The sequence below is a fragment of the Macaca fascicularis genome, chromosome 14 (assembly GCF_037993035.2).
Source record: "Macaca fascicularis isolate 582-1 chromosome 14, T2T-MFA8v1.1".
Classification (NCBI taxonomy): Eukaryota; Metazoa; Chordata; class Mammalia; order Primates; family Cercopithecidae; genus Macaca; species Macaca fascicularis.
This window is the reverse complement of record NC_088388.1, coordinates 52525820-52543958: the sequence shown is the minus strand read 5'-3', so window position 1 is coordinate 52543958 and position 18139 is coordinate 52525820.

Here is an 18139-nt window from a genome sequence, read left to right as displayed (position 1 = left end):
TAACTTGAGGAGTGGCTTGGAGGCACTGAGAGGAAAAGATACAGGGAAAAGTTGCAGACATTTTTGCAGACCCAGAACCAAGAGCAGCACACCATTTTTAATCCAGGCACATAGAAAGTCAGCCATTCTTTGGTGACCCAACAGCATGGCCATGCAGGCATTTTAGTCTCAGGCTAGAGATTGGAGTGCCTGCTCTGGAGCGGGATAAGGGCCTCCACAGTCAGAACAGTGGAAAGTGCCTCAGTAGTAGGCACTGGAATTGTGCTCTCCCCTGATGCAGGCCTGTGGTGGGAGGAAAGCTGCTACTGCTGCAGTTTCTCTTGATGATGATACTTGCAGCCAGGACCAGCTTGACAACCTGGAACTGGTCTCATGTATCATTGCTGGGTGCCCCAGTATGCTCCCCTGAGATCACACTGTAGCAGGACCCTCTCTGCTCCATGCCTAGGCAGATTTCCAGGTATTTAGAGCACCTGCTTGCCTGGACGAGTGGCCTGAGCCACTCCAATCTTCATGGACATAGGCTGTGGTGCAGTGGGGCCCTCTCTGCTCCACACCCAGGCAGATCGTTTAGGGGTTTAGGCCACCTCCCCTCCTCATGCAGAGAATGTGGGGCCCAGGAGGACTCTCAACTCTATACCTAGGCACACCTCTGAGTGCTTGGTGGCCACTTACTGGATTCTCCCTGAGTGCTAGTCCTTGTGTCTGCTGTCAGGGGACCTAATAGGTAGGCCTACCTGGCTCAGGCCTCCCTATTTTTCCCCCAACACTCCCGGGGCTGAGCAAGAACTTCAAACCACTGTGCACTCCATCAGCCCATTGCCTGAGGCAACAAAGAGCTTCTCCCAGTAAATAAAAGATCAAATATATACCCAGCTGCATTAGTCACAGCTGGCACTCACCCATAAGAACCATCTACTGGCTTGTAGGCCAAAATGCACAGCCCAATATAAAGCCTGCCAACAGAGGTGCATAGAGCTAGAGAAGCAAAGCCAAAATACTCTACTTAGAAATCTCTGTAGTTACACTCCCTAGGGAGGAAGAGAAAGGGAAAGAAGAAAAAGACAATAATATTAGAGAGAGAGGAAGGAAAAGGAAAAAACTCTACCCACATAAAAATAATTACAAAAATTTGAAGTGCCAACATCTCCAAATGAGAAGAAACTAGAATTCTGGCACTGTGAAAAATCTGAATGTAGTGACACCACCAAAGGGTCACACTAGCTCTCCAGCAATAGTTCCTAACCAAAAGGGAAACTAAGAAATGACAGATAAAGAATTCAAAACATGGACTGCAAGGAAGCTTAATGAGTTCCAAGATGAGGTTGAAAATCAACACAAAGAAACTTCTAAATCAATCCAGGAAATGAAAGAGGAGATAGATATCTTAAAAAGAAATCAACCAGAGCTACTGGAATTGAAAAACTCACTTAAGGAATTTCAAAATACAATTGAAAGCTTTATTAATGAACTGGACCGAGCAGAAGAAAGAATTTCAGAGCTTGAAATTCTTCTAATTCTAATTGCATATTTCTTGAAGACTTTTGCTCATTTTCTAAATTCTAAATTTGCTTAACTGGGTTAGTTTTCAGCATTCTTAAAGAAAAGAAATTTCAACCAAGAATTTTATATCCTGCCAAACTAAGCTTTATAAGCAAAGGAAAAATAAAATATTTTCCAGACAAGCATGCACTAAGGAAATCTGTTACCACTAGACCAACCTTACAGAAAGATCCTTAAGGGAGTTCTAACCATGGAAATGAAAGAAGGATACCTGCTATCAAAAAACACAGTGAAGTACATAGCCCACAGACCCTATAAAGCAACCACATAATATAAACTACAAAGTAACCACTTAACAACTTGATGATAGGATCAAAACCTTGCATATCAATATTAACCTTGAATGTAGATGCTCTGAACTCCCCCACTTAAAAGGCACAGAGTGGCAAGTTGAATTTAGAAAACAAGATCCATCTCTCTGCTGTACTGAGGAGATTCATTTCACATGTAAAGACACACATAGGCTCAAAGTAAAGGGTTGGAGAAAGATTTGTCACACAAATGAAAAACCAAAAAGATCAGGGGTTTCTATTCTTACATCAGATAAAACAGACTGCAAACCAACAACAGTAAAAAAAGACTAAGAAGGGCATTACATAATGATAAAGGGTTTAATTTAATGAATAAATTAATTCATTTAATTACTAAATATATATGCACCCAACATTGGGGCACCCAGATTCATAAAACAAGTACTTGTGGACCTATGAAAAGACTTAGAGAGTCACATAATAATAGTGGTAGGCATCAACACCCCACTGACAGTGTTAGATCATTGAGGCAGAAAACTAACAAATAAAATCTGGACTTAAATTTGACACTCAACCAATTGTACCTGATAGACATCTATAGAATATTCCACCCACCAACCACAGAATATACATTCTTCGTATCTGCACATGGAACATACTCCGAGATTGACCACACGCTTGGCCATAAAGCAAATCTCAATAAATTCAAAAAAAATTAAAATTATACCAACCTTACTCTCAGACCACAGTGGAATAAAAATAGAAGTCAACAGCAAGAAGATCTCTTCAAGACCACAAAATTACATGGAAATTAAACAACTTGTTGCTGAATGTCTCTTGGGTAAACAACAAAATTAAGGCAGAAATGAAAACATTCTTTGCAATAAATGAAAACAAAGACACAACATACCAAAATCTCTGGTATGTGGCAAAAGTAGTGTTAAGTGGAAAGTTTATAGTGCTAAACACCTACCTTAAAAGAGAAAGATCCAAAATTAACAATCTAACATCACACTTAGAGGTACTAGAAAAATAAAGACAAACTAATCCCAAAGCTAGCAGAGAAAAAGAAATATCTAAAATCAGAGCAGGACTGAATGAAATTGAGACCTCTAGGCCCATACAAGTAATCAACAAAACCAAAAGTTGATTCTTTGAAAGGATAAACAACATTAATAGATTGTTAGCTAGAATAATAAAAAACAAAAAGAGAAGATCCAAATAAGCACACTCAGAAATGACAAAGGTGACTTTACAATCAATCTCACAGAAATACAAAAGATCCTCAGAGACTATTATGAGCATACTAAAATATCTAGAGGAAATGGATACATTCCTGGCAAAACACAGTCTCCCAAGATTGAATCAGGTAGAAGTCAAAACACCCGAACAGACCAATATCGAGTTCTGAAATTGAATCTGTAATGGAAAAAAACCAAAAAACCTACCAAGTAGAAAGAACCCCAGGCTAGACGGATTTATAGCTGAATTCTACCAGACACACAAAGAAGACCTGTTACCAATGCTGAAACTATTCCAAAATATCCAGTATAAGGACTCTTTTTCTAATTCTTTCTATGAAGCCAGGATCACCCTGATACCAAAAACTGACAAAGAAAAAAAAAAAAAGAATACAATGAAAAAAGGAAAAACTATAGATCAATATCTTCAATGAATATGGATGCAAAAATCTTTAGGAAAATCCTCAACCAAACTCATCAGCACATCAAAAAGTTAATTCACCCTGCTTAAGTAGGCTTCATTCCTGGGATGCAAGGTTGGTTCAACATATGCAAATCAATAAATGCGGTTAACCACATAAACAGAATTAAAAACAAAAAACATATCATCATCTTAATAGATGTGGGAAAAGCTTTTGATATAATCCAACATACCTTCACAATAAAAACACTCAACAAACTAGGCATTGAAGGAAAATACCTCAAAATAATAAGAGCCATTTATGATAAACCCACAGCCAGAATCATACTGATAGGCAAATGAAAGCATATTTGGAAACTGGAAGAAGAAAGGAAGCCCATTCTCACCACTCCTATTCAACATAGTACTGTAGGTCCTAGCCAGAGCAATTAAGCAGATGTATTAGTCCGTTCTCACATTGCTGTAAAGAAATACCTAAGACTGGGTAATACATAAAGAACAGAGGTTTAATTGGCTCATGGTTCCACAGGCTGTATGGGAAGCATGGTATCATCTGCTTCTGGGGAGGCCTCAGAGAGCTTCTACTCAGAGCAGAAGGCAAAATGGGAGCAAGTATCTTACATGGCAGGAGCAGGACCGAGAGAGAGATGGTAGACACTTTTAAACAACCAGATCTTGTGAGAACTCTATCAAAAGAACAGCACCAAAGTGATAGTGCTAAACCATTCATGAAGGATCCACCCCCATGAACAAATCCCCTGCCACCAAGTCCCAACTCCAACATTGAGGATTACAATTGCACATGAAATTTGGTGGGGACACAGATCCAAACCAAATCAGCAGGAGAAAGAAATAGGCGGGGCATGGTGACTCACGCATGTAATCTCAGGGTTTTGGGAGGCCAAGGTGGGCAGATCACCTGAGGTCAGGAGTTCGAGACCAGCCTGACCAACATGGCAAAACCCCACTCTACTAAAAATTAGCCAGGTGTGGTGGCATATGCCTGTAGTTACAGCTACTTGGGAGGCTGAGGCAGGAGAACCACCTGAACCCCAGAGGCAAAGGTTGTAATGAGCCGAGATTGTGCCACTGCACTCCAGCCTGGGCAACAGAGCAATGCTTTGTCTCTAAATAAATAAATAAATAAATGGTATTCAAATAGGAAAAGAAGAAGTCAAACTATCTCGCTTCACTGACGATATGATTCCACAATTAGAAAGCCCTAAATCTCCACCAAAAGGCTCCTGGAACTGATAAATGACTTCAGTAAAGTTCCAGGATACAAAATTAATGTATAAAAATGAGTAACTTTTCTATACACCAATAATGCTCATGCTGAGAGCCAAATCAATGATAAAATCCCACTTACAGTAGCCACAAAAAGCAATAAAATACTTAGGATTACATCTAATAAGGGAAGTGAATGATGTCTACAAGGAAAACTACAAAACACTATGGAAAGAAATCATAGATGACACAAACAGAAAAACATTCTATGCTCATGGATTAGAAGACTCAATATGGTTAAAATGACCATACTACCCAAAGCAATCTACAGATTCAGTGCTATTCTTGTAAACTACTAACATCATTTTTCACAAGACTATTAATAGAAAAAAACTATTCTAAAATTCATATGGAACCAAAAAGGGCCCAAATAGCCAAAGCACCTAAGCAAAAAGAACAAAGCCAAACGCATGACATTACCTGACTATACTATAAGGTTATAGTATACTATAGCCTTCAAACTATACTATAAGGCTACAGTAAACAAAACAGCATGGTACTGGCACAAAAACAGATGCATAGACCAATGGAACAGAATAGAGAACCAGAAATAAAGCTGCACACCTACAGCCATCCGATATTTGATGAAGTCAACAAAAATAAGGATTCCCTAAAAGGTGCTGGGATAATCTGCTAGCCATATGCAAAAGAATGAAACTGGATTCTTACCTTTCACCATACAAAAAATTAACTCAGGATGAATTAGATTTAAATGCAAGACCTCAAAATATAGGAATTCTAGAAGAAAACCCAGGAAACACCTTTCTGGACACTGGCCTTGAGAAAGAATTTATGACTAAGCCCTCAATAGCAATTGTAACAAAAACAAAAATTGATAAGTGAGACCTAATTAAACTAAAGAACTTTTGCACAGCAAAAGAACTATCAATAGAATAAAGAAACAACATACAGAATAGAAGAAAATATTCACATAATGTGCATCTGACAAAGGTCTAATAACCAGAATCTATAAGAAACTTAACCGAAAAAAGCAAACATTTTTAAAATGGGCAAAATATATAAACAGACACTTTTCAAAAGAAGATATACAAATGGCCAACAAACATATGGAAAAATGTTTAACATTACTAATCATCAAAAAAAATGCAAATCAACACTACAATGAGAAACTTACTCAAACCTGTCAGAATGACTATTATTAAAAAATCAAAAACAACAGGTAATGGCAAGGCTACAGAAAAGAGAACGCTTACTCACTGTTGGTGTGAATGTAAATTAGTTCAGCCACTGTGGAAAAAAGTCTGGAGATTTCTCAAAGAACTTCAAATAGAACTAACATTTCACCCAGCAATCCCACTACTGGGTATATACCCAAAGGAAAATAAATCGTTCTACCAAAAAGACACCTGCACTTCTATGTTCATCACAGCACTATTAACAATAGCAAAGACATGGAATCAACCTACATTCCCATCAATGGTGGATTGAATAGAAAAAAAATGTGGTACATATACACCATGGAATATTATGCAGCCACTAAAAAATAATAAAATCATGTCTTTTGCAGCAATATGGATGCAGCTGGAGTCATTATTCTAAGCAAATTAATGCAGGAACAGAAAACCAAATACTGCATGTTCTCATTTATAAGTGGTAACTAAATATTGGATACTCATGCCCTTAAAGATGGCAGCAATAGACACTGGGGACGACTCAGGGAGGTGGGAGGCAAGGGGCAAAGGTTGAAAAACTAACTATTGAGTACTATGCTCAGTACCTGGATGATGGATCAATTGTACCCCCAAACCTCAGCATTACACAATATACCCAGGTAACAAACCTGCACATGTGCCCCCAAATCTAAAATAAAAGTTGAAATTATTTTTAAAAAGATTAGAAGAAAAACTATGTAAAATTTATAAATAAATAAATAAGTTGGTGCTTCAAATGATAATATCAAGAAAATGAAATTATAATTCACAAAATGGGAGAAAATATTTGCAAATCATATATCTGATAAGTGATTAATATCTAAAATATTTTTTTAAAAACATCACTCAATTTCAAAAATGGGCAAAAGATTTTAGCAGACATTTCTCCAAAGAAGATATGCAAATGACCAATAAGCACATGAAAACATGCTCAACATCATTAGCCATCAAAGACATGCAAATAAAAACCACTATGAGACATTACTTTACACCTATGATGATGGCTAAAAACAATACATACAATTATTATTTGTCAATTAAATTGTTTTTAAAAAGACAACAATAATGAACGTTAACAAGAGTGTGAAGGAATTGGAACCTTCATACGCCACTGATGATATCATAAAATGATGAAGCCACTTTGGAAAACAGTCTGGCAATTTCTGAAAATGTTGAACACAGAGTTACCATATGACCCAGCAATTTTACTGCTAGGAGTATATCTCCAAGAGAAATGAAAACTGGCCAAGTGTGGTGGCTCATGCTTGTACTCCCAGCACTTTGTGAGCACAAGGCAAGAGGATCACTTGAGGTCAGGAGTTTGAGACCAGCCTAGGCAACATAGTGAGATCTTGTCTCTACAAAAAAAAAAAAAAAAAAAATTAGCCAAGTGCGGTGGTATACATCTGCAGTCCCAGCTGCTTAGGAGGCTGAGGCAAGAGGATTGTTTGAGCCCAGGTATTAGAGGCTTCAGTGAGCTATGATCACACTACTGTTCTCCAACCTGGGCAATAGAGTGAGACCCCATGTCTAACAAAAAAAGAGAGTGAGAAATGAAAACATATTCACGGAAACATTTGCACATAAATTTTTATAGCAGCATTATTCATAATAGCCAAAGCTTGGAAACTACTCAGATGTCTTTCAAATGATGAATGGACAAATAAAATGTAGTATATTCGGCCGTATAATGGACTATATTTCAGCGATAAAAAGGATTGAAGTACTGACATATGCTACAACATGAATGAACCTTGAAAATTTTATGCTAAGTGAAAGAAGCCAGTCACAAAAGACCTAATAATGAATGATTCTATTTACATGAAATGTCCAGAATAGGCAAATTTGTAGAAACAGAAAGTAGTTTAGCAGTTGCCTAGGGCTGAGAGGGCCTGGTGGGTGGAAATGAAGAGTGACGGATAATGAATGTAGGGTTTCTATACTATTTGGGTTGATTTTTAAAAGTTCCAAAATTGATTGTGGTGATGGTTGCACAACTCTGTGAATATACTAAAAGTCATTGAGTTTTAGACTTTAAATAAATGAATTATATAATGGTGAATTAAATCTCAATAAAGTTGCTACAAAAAAAGAATGTTCTGGAAGTAGATAGTAGATAATGAGTGTAACTAATGGCATTAGATTATATACTCAAAATGATTAAAATAGAAAATGTTTTGTTATATATATTTTACCACAGTAAAAAATAATTTTAAAGAATGTTTATAACAGCAGGGTTAAAAATAACCAAACACTGGAAACAACACAAATGTCCATCAATGATGTGCAATGAAAGTGACCAAATTCCTACTACCTGTATCAACATGGTTGAATCTCACAACAATAATGTGAAAAAAGAGAAGTCTAACAAAAAGAACAATAATACATTTACATATGGTTCAAAAACAGGCAGAACTATCAGTGGTATTAAAAATTAGAGTCATGGTTGCCTTGAAGGAGTAAGGCAGCACCTGGGAGGGGACACCTGGGTCCTAGTGATATTTACCTTCTTACCGAAGGGATGATTACACAGGCACGCTTAGTGAGTGAAAATCCATCAGACTATGCATGTACGATTTGTATAATTTCCAGATTTGTTTTCAAAATTTATTTTTCATAAGTCTTAAAAAATCAAAGTCCCCCAAGTAATTTTAATGCATAGCCAGGTTCAAAACATTACCTTCTTTACTGTGTCACCAGTACCTTCTCAAGGACCCAGTAGAAGACAACTCCAATTCCAAAATTATTATTTTCTTTTCACTCTCTCATACACAGCAATTCATTGTCTCCCTCTCTGCTCAGGAAAAGCTTCATTTTTTATAGCCAAACACACCCATTAATGTGCGTCTTTAAAAAAATGACTGTGTTTGTGGGGGCTGGGGAGGGACGGAGTCTGGCTCTGTTACCCAGGCTGGAGTGCCATGGCGTAATCTCAGCTCACTGCAGTCTCCTCCTCCTGGGCTTAAGCGATCCTCCCACCTCAGCCTCCTGAGTATCTGGCACTACAAGCACACGCCACCACGTCCGGCTAATTTTTGCAATTTTTGTAGAGACAAGGTTTCACCATTTTGCCCAGGCTGGTCTCGAACTCCTGAGCTGAAGTAATCGGCTCACTTCAGCCTCCCAAAGTGCAGGGATTACAGGCATGAGACACTGCACCTAGCCAATTTTTCCCCCTTAGTGAATTTCTGTCACCATACTAGGCTAACAACCTCAAACTGCAGCAATATTTTCTTTCCTCCCATTATGTATATAAAGTTCTCAGCACAACATTTAGTGCATAATAAACACCCAAAAACTAAAGAAAGAAGATCTGAGGTCAGGAACCTGGAAAATTAAGACTAAAAATCTGGAGCTGAAAGTAGCTGATCAAACTTAAGAACTGAAGGAACCAAGCTGTAGAGAGGGAGGGGGAGGCGGTGAAGGTTAGCAAGCAGTATTGCCAGCGTCTGGCCTGCCCAGAAATCCACACAAAAGTGAAAAATGACCCTTTGTGTTTCACTTCCTGTGCAGATGGTGGGGGAAGTGGGGAGAAGTCCCAAGAACTGTGCGACACTGCAGCTATTGCTTGAAACTGCCAACATTTGGAAAGGCACATTCTATTTGCATTACTTTGCATGCAAAGTGTGTATGAGCAGCAAAGCTCCATTTCTCTTTACTGCCCAGCTCCTCCTGTTTTCAGGCTTGATTGGCTAAATTTTGAAAAAGACTCCAGCAGAGACTGCTGGTATGCACCAGTATCTGTGTTCTCCTCTTCCACCTTGGACACATACCTAAATTATACTTCCCAGCCTTCTCTGCATTTAAGTGAGGACTTATGACTGGGTTCTGGACAATGGAATTTACACAGAAGGGATGTAGACCACTAACAGGCCTAACCCATGAAATCTCCCCAATGTGATACTTGCTCTTTCCCCATCTGCATGGAGAAGATCCCTCTGACCCAGAGCAGGGGGAAGTCTTAGTATGAAATAGCCTGAATGAAGGTCCCTTGCCCCACCTATCCCTATGCAAGAAATAAACTTATTCCTTGAAGTTAAAGCTTGGGCTATTTGTTGCCATCGTTAGCCTCTTCTGACTAATTCAGAGACTGTGGTTATCTCTGTGTCATTCTGATGTCTGTCTTTCTCCCTGATTTCTTAGTACTATGTCTCCTCACACAGCTATCTGGTAGCCCCAAGTCTCCCATATCTAAACGAGCCTGACTTTTGGAAGAACCCCAGAATCTCTGCTTACTTCCTTTTTCCTTCTATCCCATTTTAGTAACTAATCTAGCATAAAACCAGAGCAGTAAGGTGAGATGAGAACAGAGGTGCATTCCGGAAGTGTTGATTAGGCTTCCTGAACTAGAAATTGTACTCATGGGAATTTATCCTGAGGAGATTAATCAACAGAAACAAAAAGATGCTCATCAAAGTATTAAGCACACTAACAAAATAATTAGAACTTGCCTAAATATTCAGCTGTGGGCCAAAAGATTAGTAAATTATGATCAATTCACTCACCTAAATATTATGAAGTAATTAAATATGACAATTACAAAGCCTACAAGATGGAAAAATTTATTAACGTATTGTTAAGTGTAAAAAGCCAGAATATAAAAATGTGTTTTCACAATAGTAAACAATATGTAAAATGATGCATGCAGCCTAGCCCTGCTAAGGTAAATTTATTCAGAGAGGCACCCAAATGGTCAGACCAGCAGCCACTCACAAGCACCTGGGCATCTCAGTTTTCAGGGACAGTTCACTGTGGATTGGTTTATAATTATTCTGGGAATTGCATCTACATTGCAGACAATTTCATTCCAAAGAAGAGCCTGGGCCAGCAAGGAGAACTCTGTGGAGTAGTAGCTGTCTGATTCTCTGTCCCAGGAGAAACAATGAAAGACACCTTGGCACACTCCCACTAATCGGAGGTGGGGAAACACTAAGTCACTTCCCCACCTCAGGCACAGCTGGAACCCCATCATACTTGGATTGCCTGGGTCTTTACCTCCTAGGTCATGTGGTCGACTGGAAATGGTACTGCTCTGCCTCACTTGAAAATGACCAGGCCTCTCCTACATCAAAAGTCTAGTTGCTTGGGAGGCTGAGGTGGGAGGATGGTTTGAGCCCAGGAGGTTAAGGCTGTAGTAAGCTGTGATTGCCCCATCCTGACTGTGAGAGAGAGACCCTATCTCTAAAGGACAAACAATTAAACAAACAAAAGCCAAAAAATGTCTAGTAGCTGAGCCATGTCCTCAGGACACACCTAGGACAAGGAATAAAGGAATCAGTGTGGTTTGCAATGGAGACAGCTCCTCCTGGCTACCTTGGGGTGAGATTCATATTCTAATCGGTGCAAATCTAGAATTAAGTTCTATGCCTGATGAGGGTTGCACAAAAGACCAGAACAAGTGAAATATTTACCCCTGTAGCATCCAGGGTCAGTGGAACATCTTTGCAAGGGATGTAAAAGGTAAGAAGGGTTTGGAGTTTCAGGTATGACAGGAAGAAAGATGAAGCCTGGGGCAAGAATGCAGGGGAGAGGGGTAAGAGCAGAGACAGAACAAATCTGAGGAGCAGGAGGAAAGCAATGAGCACTGCAAGAATGGGAGGGAGGAGGGGGTGCTTTTAGAAGAGGTGAGTTATGCAGCACAGGGCCAGGCCTGTGGGTGCAGGTGCTTGCTGCTTCAGCCTTTTCCCCCACCCAGATCTGAAGGCTCCATGCTCTGTCCTGCTTCCCCACCATTTTCTCTGTCCAAGTGCCTTCTGCCTGCTGATTGCCTTTATCATTTTAGACTTAGCTCAGCTGATACCAGCTCTGTGAAGTGTTTCCCAATATTCCTCTCTCCTCCTACTTCCCTCTCTCCCTGAGTTAAGGACTTCCTGCTCTAGTGTCCCCGCAATGCCATCGCAGACCTCACCACAGCAGCTATCTCATTGCTGTAGTTATTTCAAATACCTCTTCCCCTACTAAGCTGTGAGCGCTCTGGGCAGGGGCCATGTTCTATTCATCTTTTCACCTCTTGCATTGGGGCCTGACATATAGGAGTGTTCAAAAAGTCAAGTGAATGAATTAAAAAGGAAAAAAAAAAGAAAAAAAAAACATTTCCTTGGATTCAGCTGAAAAGGCAATTGCAGTAATTTGAATTGTGCAATTTCCATTGTGTCGCCTTTGAAAAACAGTTTCACTTTTCCTCCTACTACCGATGACTCATTCCTGGGGCAGATAACACACATTTCTGAGGTGCAGAACTTCACTACATCAAATCTTTTGAAAATCTGTTTTTGAGTGTTCTTTAAAGAGAAAAACATGATGAGCTTTCGTAATCCCTCAACTCAGCATTGAGTGATGGAATACTAAAGATGTTTTGGAAACCCTTTGATTACTGCAAAGCATACAAAGAAGAACGGGTGGGTGAATGGTAAAAATAAAACGCTAGCATTGGCTACATGCACTGATCGCTTAACAAACGGTAGTTAATGTCAGGCATTTGGCTAAGTGATTAGCCCCATTTTCTCACTCAATGCACAGAACACCTTATGAGGTCGCCCTGATTGTCTCCACTCAGACAGGGAAATTGAGAATCAGAAAATATTAGTAAATTGCTGTAAGTGGCAAACCCAGCATTTGAACCCAGGCCTGTCTGATTCCAGAATGGTGCTTTTAACAATGAGGCCCTGATTTCTTCTAGACTGAGAAGGCACACACTGAAGTTGGATGCTAATTTTTGACAAGCCATTGTGTAGGTGGGGACCCCACACAGCACCCCCATTCTGGCATTTCTGGGCAAACATGGTTTCAAATGGGCAAAGTGAAGATGAACATCTGCCCTCACACGAAACCCACATGATAATCATCTGGCTTCTTCCAACTGCCCCTCTCTGCACCACAAGTGCAGCCCTGGTGGCCTTATCTCCTGTCCACCCACACATAAGGGCAAAACAAAACCTTTTCTGCTAGGAGCAAAGATTCTAGCTCACTGCTTAATTACAACTTATTGCTCCTTGTCCCAGCAGTACCATGGCAACAAGTAGCATTGGCACAAGAATCGAAAGGGAGAAGTGTTGCCTAGCAACATAGTAGAAAGAGCTTTAGGATTCTGAAGGCCCGAGTTCTAGTTCTGGTTCTGACTCCTTGGGGCAATGTGGGTAAGACCCAACTCCTCTAAGCCTCCGTTTTTTGTCATCTGTAAAATGGGGGCAACTCATTCCATACATGTAGGATTGCTGTCAGGATCATTATTTTAGGGAAGAGGAAAATTATGCACATGGATTAAGGCAGAAAGGTGAAAATGTGAAAGACTTACTAGCTCATGACATGCTTTAGCCACTCCATGAAGAGTATACATTGGTAAAACCTTTTTGGAGGTTGTTAAGTAATAGCAGTCAATATTTAAATGTAGGCACCGTTTAACTCAGCAACTTCCTCTCTAGATATTGGTTCATGAAGATACACATAGGAGGTGAAAAACCACCCAAATGGTCTATTAAAGAGGGGCTATAATAGCCCAATACAATAGAACACTGTGCAGAAGTTTTAAAAACTGAAGGAGCTTTTCTTTACTGACACAGAGAGATTTCTAACACAGTGTTTAGTGAAATGAAGGCAAGTCACACACACACACACACACACACACGCACACACACACACACACATCCATTCACAAATATACACAGGAAAAATGCATGTCAGAAAGCCTGGAAGGACCTATGAGAAAATGTTAACATTGGTTACCAAGTTACTTCTCACTACTCCCTGAATAGGCTGTTTTCCCCCTACTTTTGCAAATGCCATCCCACCTGCCTAAAACGCCAGTCTTCCTTTCCACCTTGTGAACCCCGGCCCAGCCCTTAGAGCATAGGTAAGCAGCATCTCCTCTCTGAAGCCCTCCTGGTTCCCATCAGTGGACTTTACATCTCCCTCCATGTCTGTATTTTCTCTATCATAACATTGAATTTTAATTATTTCTTTATGTATCTAACACTCCCCCTTCCCGGTAGTCTATGAACTGCTTGGGGAGCAGAATCACATCTCATTCATCTTTGTTCCAGCAGGGCCTACCTAGGGCCATTAGTGCATTGAAAGGAAACAAGAGGTTAAAACATGGTCGGAAATGAGAGCAGCATATGGAAGCTGTGAGCCCCAGTTTTTCCAAAGCACCCTCCCAGACCATGCTTTCATGTGTATTCATAGCTCAGAAGGTGTGCTCCAAGGACAAGAGGAGGAGAAAGTCAGTTTACCTTGATTATCTCTGTAAAGAACGACAACAAAAAAAAGAAAACAAGAAAGTCAGAAAGTCATGGATAAGGAGTGAGCAGGGTAGAAATTGCTTGAAGCAAACAAACAAACAAAAATCCCAAGAGGTATGTATGGATGTCAGCAAGTCATCCACAATCTGGGCAGCAGGTGGCACAAGTAACCTAGATTTCTTAGGCCATTGCAGAAGGAAGCTGCAGAGGTAAGGATTTGGAGAAACGGAAGCTCGCGGGAGCATCATCCCAAGCCACTCGTTTGCCTGCCTGATTGCAATACAAGACATAAAGGCAGTCCTGTGAGGATTTCAAGTCCTAGACATCTGCCTTTCCAACCACCATCCTTCAACCTCTTAGTCCATCCTCCACCCTCTTCAGTCCATCCTTACTATTGCCAATTTTGTTATTTGCAAACCTGCCTTCCTTTTTGAGGAAAATGAGCATTTCCATTCATACCAGTGGCAGTGAATATTCGTGAGACCTCTTCAAAGGGAAATGTAGCAATGCTGATCGAAAGAACACTTATCCTGGAGGAAACAGATTATAATTCCTTAACAGAGTTAACTGCAATCATGGATTAGATGTTCATCATTATTTGATTTTCCTCTTCTGGGGCAATGGAGTCATAAATTATTTTTAAGGGTAGATGAGCAGATAAACAAATTACCTTGACTACTGACTATAGTAAAAGTTGAATTTTGTATACTAATGTAGTTATTTTGATAAATTTGATGGTAATTATAACTTTACATAATAAATTTATGGTAAATATAGGCATATAACTGCATAAGGCTAGGTGGGCTAATTAAATACCATCATATTGCTGGTGAGGGTGGCTGTTATTATTATTACACAGAATATATTTATTCTTTGAACAAATATTTATTAAATGCGACATATGCAAAAACTACTTATGAAATGACCATCAAGTACCAGGTGTTGTTTTTGGTGCTGGGAAAAAATACATCAGTGACAAATTCTCTGCCCTCACGGAGTTTCAATATAACAAAGTAAATAAATACATATATATTATTGCCATATACATACACACATATATGGCAAGTGATTATAACTGCTATGAAAAAAGAATAAAAGAATATAAAAAAGAAAAAAGAATACAACTATGAAAAATAAAGAATGATGGAGGCTGTTATTTTTAATTGGGTGCTCAAGTACTAATTATGCTAGAGACTCAATGTTAATTCAAAATCATACATGATTCCTACCTCCCTGGGACTCTAATGTCAGTGAAAGAACCACTATTCAAATAATGACACTATAATGTAATTTTCTATTGCTATTGGTTCCATGAAGAAGTTCATGCATAATGTTACAAAACTTTATAAAAGATAAATTCGACCTTTTCAGGGAAATAAGGAAAGATTTCCCTAAGAAAGTGATGCTTGCAATGATACGTGAGGCATAAGTAGAAGTTGACTAAACCAGGGGTATGAAGAATATTCCAGGTAGAAGGAAGTGCTCTGCAAAGGCCCTGTGGCAAGGGGAAAATAGGGGAGTATGAATAAGGGATAGAAGGCTGGAGTGACTAGAGAGGAGAGAATGACATGGGGAGAAAAGTGAGAGGAAACCTATAGGCAATACTAAAGGTTTTGTCATTGTCCTAAAAGAAATGAAGAGTCATCATGGGTTTTAAGCAGAGGATGACATAATTAGATAGCTACTTCAAAAAGATAACCAAAGGTGCTCTCTCAAGACTGGACTGAAGGGACTCAGATTAGATACAGGATGGCCCAGTTGAGAAGTGATAGCAATAGTCCCTGAAAATAATTATGTTGACTTGGACGAAGGCTTCTACTTGTTGGAGATCAAGAGAAATTAAGAGAAACAGTGAACTTGAGAAAGTTTTAGGAGGTAAAAGAAACAGCCCTTGGTGATAAATTGAAGACAGGATGTACAAAAAAGGAGACAACAGCAACGGCTCTTAGATTTCTGGCTTTGTGCACCCGGATGCACAATGGTACCACCCTCTAAGACAGAGAACTCTGAAAGAGGAGCAGGTATGTGATAAAAGATTGTGGGTTTGGTTTGGGGTCTGTTGAGTTTGATCTGCCTTTCGGATTTCCAAATGAAAATATCAAATAAAAAATTGGATCTGCACACCTGGAACTTAGAGAAGAGGTTGAGTCTGGAAATACAATCGTCTAAGTTCTCTACAGACATCTGAAGCTGTGGGTGAGGATGTGATCACCTAGGAATAGATTACAGAGTAAGAAAAGGGATTTCTTACTCTGAATTATAATACCAAATGAAATTATATAGAATTAAATACCAAATGAAATTCTTTTTTCATTTGATGATGAGAATGAGACGTGTAAGCCTGCAAAGGATACAAGAAAACCAGGGAAGACACCAGGAGAACATTTCATTTTTAAAGTCAAGGGAAGAATGTTTCCAGAAGGAGTAAATGATCAACACTAGCAGTCTCTGCTGAGAAGGCAAGGAATATGAGGCCAGAAAAATGTCCCTTGAATTTGATGACATGGAGGTCATCAGTGACCTAACCTGGAGCTGTTTTGGTGACTGTGGGACCAGCAGCCTGCACAAAGTGGCTGAGGGGAGAGGGAGAGAGGATGAAAAATAGAGACAGTAAGGAGAGACAGCTTTTTGGAGGAGCCTCACAGGGAAGGAATTGGAAGAAACAGATGCAAAGGAAGACCATAAGTCAGGTGCTCCAGTCTTCAGTGGCATAAAGGTGGTGGTGGGCAGGAAGATGATGGCAATGTGGAGGACAAGACAGCAAAACAGCATGATCTTCAAAGGGTACAGAAACAATGTTGTGGATGCAGCATTTGGGAACCAGGGGGACAGTGAAAACACCTTCCAATCTATGGCTGTAGAGGGCAGAGGGGTGCGTGGTGTCCTTAGGGCAAGCCAGCCTGTTGTATCAGGAAGGAGCAGAGAAAAAGTTGAAGATTTAGGGGTGGTTTCGTGGTTATGGAAAAAGCAATTCCAGAGGGCTCAGTCCTAAGAGCTTGGCAGGTCAGGGGCTAGGGCAAAGGTAGGGTGCGGTGGCTCAAACCTGTAATCTCAGCACTTTGGGAGGCCAAAGCAGGTGGAGAGCGAGGTCAAGAGATCGAGACCATCCTGGCTAACATGGTGAAACCCCATCTCTACTGAGAATACAAAAATTAGCTGGGGGTGGTGGCGGGTGCGTGTAATCCAGCTACTTGGGAGGCTGAGGCGGAAGAATCGCTTGAACCTGGGAGGCAGAGGTTACAGTGAGCCGAGACTGCACCACTGCACTCCAGCCTGGTGACAGAGCAAGACTCAATCTCAAAATAAATGAATAAATAAATAAATAAATAAATAAGAAAAATAAAAATTAAAAAAATAAAGGATGCATCATTAGGGAAGGGATAGCTGAGAGGATTTATGCTTGGGTTTTTGGCAGATTAAAACAGGGATGGCCAGCATGGAAGATTTTGTATCAACTGTCTCTTTGAGGAGGGTGTGTGCACAGGTCTACTGGCTGCAGATAGGGTGGTCTCTTACTCCAGGAAGCTCTAGGAACATCAAGCTAGACAGATTGAAAACAGCCTTAGGACTGCTGACCATATACCACACAGCCCAGGTGATGGTAGACCCCAGAAGCTATAATAACATGGAGATAATGCTCAAACCATGAAATTTAAAAAACGTTACCACAACCCTACTATCCTACAAGTCAGAGCTTCATTGTTTCTTAGCTTGCCTTCCTTCCAGATTTGAACTGACTTTTTATGTACAGTACTTATAATGTATACATAGTTTGATATTTGCCTTTTTTCCCCCTCTTAGCAGTACATCAAGTATTTTCCACATCGTTCCATCTTAACCATAGTTAATGTTCAGTATGGTGTGAATAATTGCTGCTCTCGCCTGGGGATTTTTTTTGTAACATATGAACATTTAAACACTCCTGCCCCCAACACAAGCATGTGCACACACACACACACACACAAAG